This window comes from Vicugna pacos, chromosome 12 (genome assembly GCF_048564905.1).
Source record: "Vicugna pacos chromosome 12, VicPac4, whole genome shotgun sequence".
Taxonomy (NCBI): domain Eukaryota; kingdom Metazoa; phylum Chordata; class Mammalia; order Artiodactyla; family Camelidae; genus Vicugna; species Vicugna pacos.
In genome coordinates, this window is record NC_132998.1 from 4,829,486 (window position 1) to 4,838,543 (window position 9,058).

General features: G+C 45.1%; 1 long non-coding RNA gene across 8 annotated transcripts in view; it reads left to right on the forward strand.

Moving 5' to 3' along the window:
• The window catches only part of LOC140700026 (uncharacterized), a 103,810-nt gene extending 98,850 nt beyond the window's left edge, over positions 1–4,960 (forward strand). For 2 of the 8 annotated variants that reach the window (XR_012078225.1, XR_012078232.1), the window contains 3 exons: positions 1,316–3,291; positions 4,311–4,402; positions 4,779–4,960. This is a non-coding gene — a long non-coding RNA (uncharacterized lncRNA). The remainder of the gene's footprint in view (positions 1–1,315; positions 3,292–4,310; positions 4,403–4,778) is intronic. The other 6 variants (XR_012078230.1, XR_012078231.1, XR_012078229.1 and 3 more) reach the window with 6 other exon arrangements.
• Positions 4,961–9,058: the final 4,098 nt, after the last annotated feature.

Here is a 9,058-nt window from a genome sequence, read left to right on the forward strand (position 1 = left end):
GGGTACATGTTTTTGAATTAGAGTTTTCATTTTTTCCAGATATGTACCCAGGAATAGAATTTCTGGGTCATATGGTGGGTCTACTTTTAGTTTTTTAAGGAGCCTCCAAACTGTTTTCCATAATGGCTGCACCAATTTACATTCCCACCAAGAGTGTAGGAGGGTTCCCTTTTCTCCACATCCTACCCAGCATTTATTGTTTGTGGACTTTCTGATGACGGCCATTCTGGTTGGTGGACAGGTGGCACATCAGTCCTCTATCATATTTAGTTTCAGTGCATCCTTTACCCCCTTTACATGACACCTATGCTATAAAAAGATATTTAATTTCATTCACAATAAATATTATACATATTAACGCTACACCATCTTCCATGCAATAAATCAGCAAAAATTCAAATTTCGATGAATATACTGTGTTGGCAATGACGTGGAAGCACAGGTACCTCCGTGTATTGCTGGTGAGTTGGAAACGGCATAAGACCAGCTCATGACAGTTTGTCAATGTCTGTCCAAGTTCAAGTTCACCTACTAGACAGTCCCTCAGCTAGGAATTTATCTTAGAGTTTACACATATGAGTTAATGAAATTATTTGTATTGATGCAGCAAATGGGAAGAAATTGAATTTTGCCTCTGAGTTTGGTAAAATAAATTATGGAATATCATACAATAAAAACTATGTACCTTCATAAAATAATAAATAAGATCTTTATGTACTGATATAGAAAGATTTCCCAGATATATTGTAAAGTGGAGAAAATTAAAGTATAAAAGAATATGAGAAATAATCTACTATTTGTAAAAAAGTGGGAGTTATAAATTTATAATCATATTTATATTTGCATACATGCTAAAATCTATGGAAGGATATGCAGGAACTTAACACTGCCTACCAGGTGTTAGTGAACTGGATAGTGGTGGAAGGGAGACTTTTTTTTTTTTTAAACCATATGAATGTGTCATGATTTCAAAACTTTAATTGTTTTTAAATTATTCGCTTGGAAACTTGTTTTCCCACCAGATGATGGACTGTGTCTTGATCATTTCCAGTCTCATTAGCTAGCCCAGAACACAGCACCAACTCAACAGATGCTCACTAAGCAAACACTGGATAACCAAATACTGTCATTTAGACTTTCCTGAAGGGCAGCACACATCCTACTGTCCTTCCCAGTGGAGTTCTTGATGCTGTGAAAGTGAGTGATGTTTTATGAAAAGGATGCAGAAGAACAGCAGGAAAGTAACTGAGAAGATAAGAAAATGGATTTCTATGCAAAATCCTCATTTTAGATGTCATTCATTTTCTCTTTCCAGAGTCTGCCAACCAAGGTTGGGGCGGATGGAGTGAGAAAGAAAACCTTCAAAATGTACTTTGAGGAGCGAGAGACAGACAGACAGACAGAAAAGAAAGAGAAGCACAAGAAATTTCAAATAGAAGCAGTTGCTCCTAACTCTAGAGCATCAGGTGGTTTGGGTTTTTGTTTTGTTTTTGTTGTTGTTTGTTTAATGAACGCCTGGTTTTCAAACAGTTGTGGATTTAACATTTTTACTTCATGCTTCTTTTTTAGGTTTGTTAGATATTTTCTGAAAGCTTTTTCTTTCTCTCAGGCTCAAAGTAGTCAGCCCACATATGCTCAGCGTAAGTATGAGGGACGAGCACAGGTTAGATCACGTGGCTCAGAGCAGCGGCTCTCGGTCTTGGCTACATGCTGGAGTCCACGGGGAGCATTAAAAGTAATCCTCACGCCTGGGTACCACCCCCAGGTCGGCTGATTTACATGGTTTATAGAATTGCCAGGGTATCAGAATTTTTTAAATCTCCCCCAAGTGATTCTAATACGCAGCAAAGTGCCAGGGCTACGATTAACAGCATTTCTTCTGCCTTTGTATGGAGATATTTAATCTCCATACAATCAAATGAATGTGGATGGTACTTGCTATTTTGAATAATTAACTTTTATAGTGAAGCTTGTGAAATGAATTGTCGAATCCATGTTCTTCCTTTTTGAGGGTAGCCAAGTTTTCACTATCCTTGCCTCCTTAATAAAGGAGCTATACATTGTAGCAAGCTCCTGTTTGCTGCATATTAACGTTCACAGGGAGCAGCAACACCAAGTGACAGCTTCTCAGGCCCTTGGATTACTGCACCTGTCGCTACAAGTTTCCATGGTGGTGCTTAGGAAAGCCCGTCGGACTGGTTCTCAGGTCAGTCACCTGGGTTTGCTCGACGAGAGCAGCAGAGTTGTTGAAACACTGGGAACAATTCAGATGCCTAAATCAGAATGGAGAAGCAATCTGCTTTATATTACACACACATACATGCACACACACACGAGTGCATGTGTGTGCAATAAAAATAATTAACCGGAACTCTGTGTAACGATAGAGAGTAATCTTACAGTATCAAGTGCAAACAACAGTTCCCAGAAGACCACGCACAGTACAGACTGATGCTTTTTAAATCCCCTACAACTAAATCTGACAACTTATTGTTGCAGGATAATGACTGGTTTTTCCATGTTCCACCTTGAAGATTTAGGTACTGGAGAAATAACTGAAAATGTTAATTAATTAAAAATTAAAATTTTAAGTGAAAAGTCCATATCCTAATGGAACTTACAGTCAAAGGAAACTCAAACAAGGTGAGCAAGTGATTTTTGTGTCAACAGAGGCGTGAAGATTTAATCCTATGAGAAAAGAGATCGCATGGTTTGAGTACCAGCAGAAATTTCCTGGAGGGGCTAACATCTGAACTGAAGAATGTGTGAAAAGAGACCCAGGGAAGAGTGCTTGGGAGGACAGAGTAGCTGTACCAATAGGTGGAGAAGAGACCATGAGGCATTCATTCAGTGGCCCCAAGTAGACTGGGAGAGCAGGATTGCACACACACACACACACAGAGGGGGGATGACAAAAATAAGGCTGAAGAGAAAAAGCAAGTAACAGACCATAATGGACTTGTCTTCCTGCAGCTCGGGGTTGTGCCCACAAGCAGCAGAAACAGACCTGGGTCACATGAGAGGAAAAGATTTTCTGGAAAACCATCCGAGAGTGCCAACGCATTTCATTCCACCAGTAATGAACACTCGGGGGTTTCCCAATATAAAATAGAGGGTCAGATGTAGAGATAAACTAAGTAGGACTGAAGAAGAGAGAATAAAACAAAAACACATTCTAAAGAACTTTGATTTCATTCTGTAGGCAACCAGAGGTCGTGAAAGGGACTGACATGTTCCAATCTGCATTATCTATCTAAGGCTGCTTCTTGCAGTGGGGGCAATACATTGAAGGTAAGAGAGGAGACTAAGAGCTGTTACAGTGATGTAGCTGAGATGTTGGTGACCCAGAGAAGGGCAGTGGTCAAGGGGGAAGAAGAAAATGGGAAAGAATAGACGTGGGAGCTGGGGTTGATCAGAACGGTGGCAGAGGACGGGTGTGCATCTGTGCCCTGCTGGCGCTGACGTGTCTTTCCGAATACTGTGAGAAGTCATGGCTTCAGTGGTTTGGCTTTCACGAAAAGGGAGAAGAAAAACCCCAGATGGGAGTGGATTCAGAGAATGGAGAGTTAGCTGCTGCCTCCCCCTGAATGTTCCTGTGTGGTCCAAAGTCCACAAAACAGAACTGCCCGTTCCCCGCACCTTCAGCAGTGGAAGTTGTCTATTTCATTTCCAAACATTTCCTGTTTGCTCATAACACCTAACCTTGACTGTCCTCCACGATGGGATGTAAATTTATTAACACCTTTTAGTCACTTGCCTGCAACTATATATATCTTGGCCGCCTCCCAAGTCTTTAATTCCTTTATTGGTTCATTTCATGATGGTTACTGCTTCTGTTTAAAAGCTCTTTTGCAGTCTCTGAGTTTTTGGAATACTATCTGTTTCTCTCCCATCCACCCTTTCATTAAAATCGATTTTCTCAGCTTCTCACACATTTCTGTTTGAGGCAAAGAATTTTAGATTGACACCACAACCTAAGCACCGGAGGTAAAGATGGGGGACAACCGAGATCTGACTAATGTTATTTTAATTGCAGTTTAAAGCCAAAAGGCAAAAGAGCTGTTTTCATTACAGTTGTTCCATGCATGAAATGAACCATTACACATTGGAAAAGAAGAAATCATTCCAGAGTGGCTTAGTTCTAACAAACAAAATGAGTTCCAACAAGCTGTTTTTAGTCCCAAGGCCAAAAATAAAACTGCATTCTGTTGGTATTGAGGAATATTTTCCAATGTGGCGTTACATTTTGAGATGTTATTTCATGCTATACTCTCTTTGTATAACATATTCGCATTGACTGATGGGAGAAGTGACCAGCTGGTTACAACGGCAGCAGGTCGATGGCAGACGGCAAGTTTAGGCTGAAGTCTCACTGAGAACAGAGCTGCGGCAGCTTGTTGATGTGAGATATGCAGCCTCTCCTTGAGTCCGCGAGAAGGATGGTAGGGTGGTTTATGGGGCTTATCGGTTTGCATTTTGCTCTCACTGTAGTTTTTCCCCCCTCATTAAAATGGGGAAGGCTTTGGGGTTCCCTGTAGTTGAGTTTCAAGGCCAAAGGCCGAAGTCACGCAAAGACAACCCTTCTATTGACTTGTTTTTGAAAGCCTGAATTGACTAAGGAAATGAATAAGAGGGAGCAGAGGGGAGACAAGGTCCTGGGGGCTAGAGAGCTGGAAGAACAAGTCCGGGTCTCAGGTAGGGGACACTCTGCCAGCCTGGGAAGAGGAAAGCAGTACTAGGTGGAGGAGAAGGATTGACCCCGACTCCTCTGCCCACAGGGCTGTTCACCCTGAGCGGCTGTGCACTGGGCACCACGACCACCACGACCACCACTCCTGCTCCTGGACTTGGTGCAGGTGTAGCAGAGCCTCCCAGGTTTAAAGAGACCAGAGAGAAGCAGAGGCCTCTGCTTTTGTAAAGATCATGGAAACATAAATAATAAATATCCTTGGAATCATCATATGGGAGACAAGAAACTTTAATGTTCCGCAAACTGTCTAGACCCCTGTTCTCTTGTGTGACCTTGGGAGCGCAGGACCTGGACCACTCCCAGCCACTCCCATACCCTTACGACTGGACATGAATTTCTCACCATGATGATCAGAGATCTGGAATCTGGCTAAAAACGACTCAGTATGATAGTGTGCTGTTTCTTGCGTTGGAGTAAAGGAAAATTCAAACCCTGCACAAATGTGAGAGGACGCATAATTATTTAAGGTAGAATAATGTAAAAGAAAGGGTCTGAAAGCCACGATTCCAGATCACTCTGCACTTTATTATAATCATTATGAGAAATAAAGATAGTAGATAAGGGCAGTGGCTGGGGTGGAGAACTGTTTCCTGAGAAGTAGATTCGTGTCACCACCCACCACTGTTCCACAGCCAGGTCCCTGGGAGCCCTTACATCTCTGTCCCAAGCCCTCTGTGTGGAGACGGGACAAACCCCTCTCCTCTCAGTCTAGTGCATCATCGCCCTTCACAGCCCAAGACAGCGCGCGCCTCTCTCCTCACTAGGCTAAGTGGTCAGTCCTATTAGGTTTATCTCCCGGTGTCTTGTTGCACGGGTTTTGTCCTTTGCGCCCTTTAAAAGCACTGATGTCTTCATACTCCATCAACCATTTGTGTCGGAGGTCATCAAGGGCAGCGTGGTATCATGTCGAGAACCAGGGAGTGGTCCCGGAGCTGAAGCTCTGCGGGATCGTCAGAGGCAGCTGGGGCTCATTCACGTCCAGGCTCTGCCGTCTCCCCGCCGTATGACCTGGGGCCAGGCCTTTAAACTCTCTCTGTCTCAACATCCACATTTGTATTCATCATTTTAAAAAATTTTCTGTATCTTACGTTCTGACATCTTAAGGGACCTTGTAGACTTTCTTCAAGGGCTAGTTAGTTCCTAAAAAGAGGACGCAACCTCGTTGGGGCGTGCCTTCGCATGCGAACCGCCCAGTCACTCCCCCAGCCACCCTCCTTATCGCCCTCTCACACACCAGACCAGTATTTCCTCTGCCCCAGAGCATCTCAGGGCCAGGTACCAGACAACTGGAGACCACCTCCATATAGCCCAGAGTCCACTGAAATCGCTCATACTAGCCAACCTCAAACTGGTCACCCTGCCCTCCTTGCCTTTCCTGTGGAAACCCCAGTAAAGGCTCTGTCCAAGGCTCTCCTCCCACCCCTGCTTCCGCTTCTGACCAAACCCGGTCCTTCCCTGCAGCCTGTGTGCTGTGGCTTCCCCCTTCTCCGGGTAAATGTAGGCAATGAAGTCTGCAATGGCGCTGACCACTCTGTCATCCCTCTATAAATTAAATCCCCATAAATTATAAACTCCCATGTGCACAGATGAGACAATGTTGAAAAATCAGAATGATAATTGCAGGTTGCCGTAAGGATGAAGAAGACCCAACAATGTGCGCATGTGTATAAAGTCCTAGGAACAGCACTCTGCATAGTAGGTGCTTAATTGATGCTGCCCATTATTTTTAGTAAATGAACGGTTGTTGAGTACTAAATCTCTGCTTCCTCAGTTTCTTTGCCTCTAAAGGAGGGTATGATGACAGTATGTCAACAGCAAAGGAATAACTTAATGATTGATTTTGATCTTTTTTATAAAATGATACATACTATATTCATACACAGTAATACTTCGGGAAATTCCAATAATAACTATTGCATTGTAACCTGAAAACCTATGTTGCTGGAAGGGCAACCTTATGGATCTAATGATACCAGTAAACAACTTCTTGAAATGACTGGATGATTAAGGTCAGTTTAAAGATGTCATTTTTATATTTTGCCCCATTGTTCCAAGCAGACAGCTTCTCCAGGGGACGCCCAGCTGCCCTCCCGGTCTGCCGTCACCGCGAGGGAAAGAAGGGCGGGGCAAACTCAGGAATGAGTGTCGCGTCCTCACTTTGCTTTGAGAAGGTTCAGCCACATTTCTGAATAATTTCCAAATCAGAACCACATTTCCTGCCTGTTTTCTCATGTTCGGTATGAACCACAAACTGCCTTAGGGCACTGCACTCAGAGGCCGCTCCTGGCTGCGTCTCTGTCTAACCTGGGGCCCCGAAGCCCACCCTTGGCCCTCGACGCACCTGCTGAAACTATACCAAACCCTGTGCAGGGACGGGAGGCACACACGGCAGGGCACCGTCAAAGGACACGCAGACAAGGGAGGGGCTTTTCTCTTAAGATACGAACGGTGGCCCTAAACTTTTCAAGTTGAATACAGGTGCCCCGTCCTTTGCCCCACAGCAAGGGGGTATGAAAACCAGAAGGCACAGAAGCCCGAGGCCTCAGCACGCACCCCGTCACCTCGCACACTGGGTGACGTCTGCCTCCGGGACGAGGGGTGGACAGTCTCCCCCTCCTCCGCCCACTAAATACAACTAAAACCACCGAACACTTTTCATGTGTAGCAAACATAACAAGACCCTGAAAGGTGGGGAGAAGGCAGACTGACGGGGCGCCTGATGCCGAGTTCCCTGAGTTTTCTTTTTGCCCCACGTGTCCCAGGCTTGGAGCAGAAGCAACCACTCACCAGGAAATAACAATGGCCTCAGACCAAAAAAAAAAAAAAAAAGTCTCAGCAAAAGGACTCAGAAAGGGGCGGCCTAGCAAGACAGGAACTTGCAGAACGTGACGGCTCCACGCCAGCAAACGCCGCAGGGGAAACAAACAGCCGCACCTACGCCTGCGCCGGGTCAGCCAAGGCCCGGCTTTCACCTCGGTGGGGTCGGATGAACCGCCCCAGGCTCCTGACGGGTGGGATCACAGAAGCCGAGCAAGGCGCCAGGACTCCTTCCCCTCCCACCCGTGTCAGCAGAGACCCCGCGGGGATCCTGCAGCCCCGTCACCACCAGCAGGAAGGAGGCGCCCTTGCCTCGGACATCAGAGAAGGCTGAGGGAAGGCTCGGCACTTCACCTGCTACCAGCAATACGAGGCCGCTCTCACCAGGGCATCAGTAGGCACCGCGCGGGGAGTGTGAACGCCCACCCGGACCCAGCGCTGTGCAGCCCCCTCCTTGAGTGTCAGTGGAGGCTGAGCAGGGACCTGGACTTCTGCCCCACCTGGCAGTACCAAGGTGACACACGACCTCTCAGTCCCCCGCCAGCGAGTGTCAGACGAAGCCACCAAACCCAAAAGGTTAAGGAAACTCCTCATACCCAGAATCAGGAACATCTCCAGCTGAATGAACAAGAGACACTCAGTAGAGGCCAACATCAAGGTGATGCACGTGTTACAATTACTGGGCAACGATTCTAAAGCAGCCATCATAAAAATGCCTCAGCGAGCAACGAAGGATCTGCCTGAGACCGTCACAAATGAAAAAAAATCCAAAGCCTCAGCAAAGAAATAGAAAGTCTCAGCAAAATTACAGATGATATAAAGAGCCAAACGGGAACTGCAGAAGTGGAAAATGTAATAACTGAAATTTAAAAGTTCAAAGGCTAGAGTTAATAGTGGAGTGAAGAGGACAGACGAAAGAATCAGTGAAGCAGCACACAGGGAGAAGGGAACGACCTGATCTGAACACCAGGAAGAAACCTAAAGAGAGCGAAACAACAAATAAAAGCAAAAACAGAAACAAAACAAAACAAAAAAACCCAAAGGCTCAGCAACAATGAAACTAGTAAAAAAAAAAAAAAATCTAACTTTTGTGTCACGGTGTCCCTGAGGAGCGGAGAAACAGGAAGAAGCTAAAAAAAAAAAAAAAAAGTACTTAAGGGCTTAAAAATCCCCAAATTTGGTAAGAACCCCAAACAAGATAAAGCCAAAGAAACTCATGCTGAGAGATACCATAATTAAACTTCTGAAAACAAAAAACAAAAAGACCTTGACAGCAGCTTACAGAAAAACCACCCCTATGGGGATCAAACCATCCTAATGGCTGCAGACTTCTCACCAGGAACCACGGAGGCCAGAGGAGGTAGCACTGTATTCTTCAGGTGAGGAAGGAAGGAAGAAAGGGAGGGAAGGAGGAAAGAAGAGATTCAACTCAGAATCCTATATTCAGAGAAAATATTCTTCAGGAATGAAGACGGAATTAAGACATTTTCA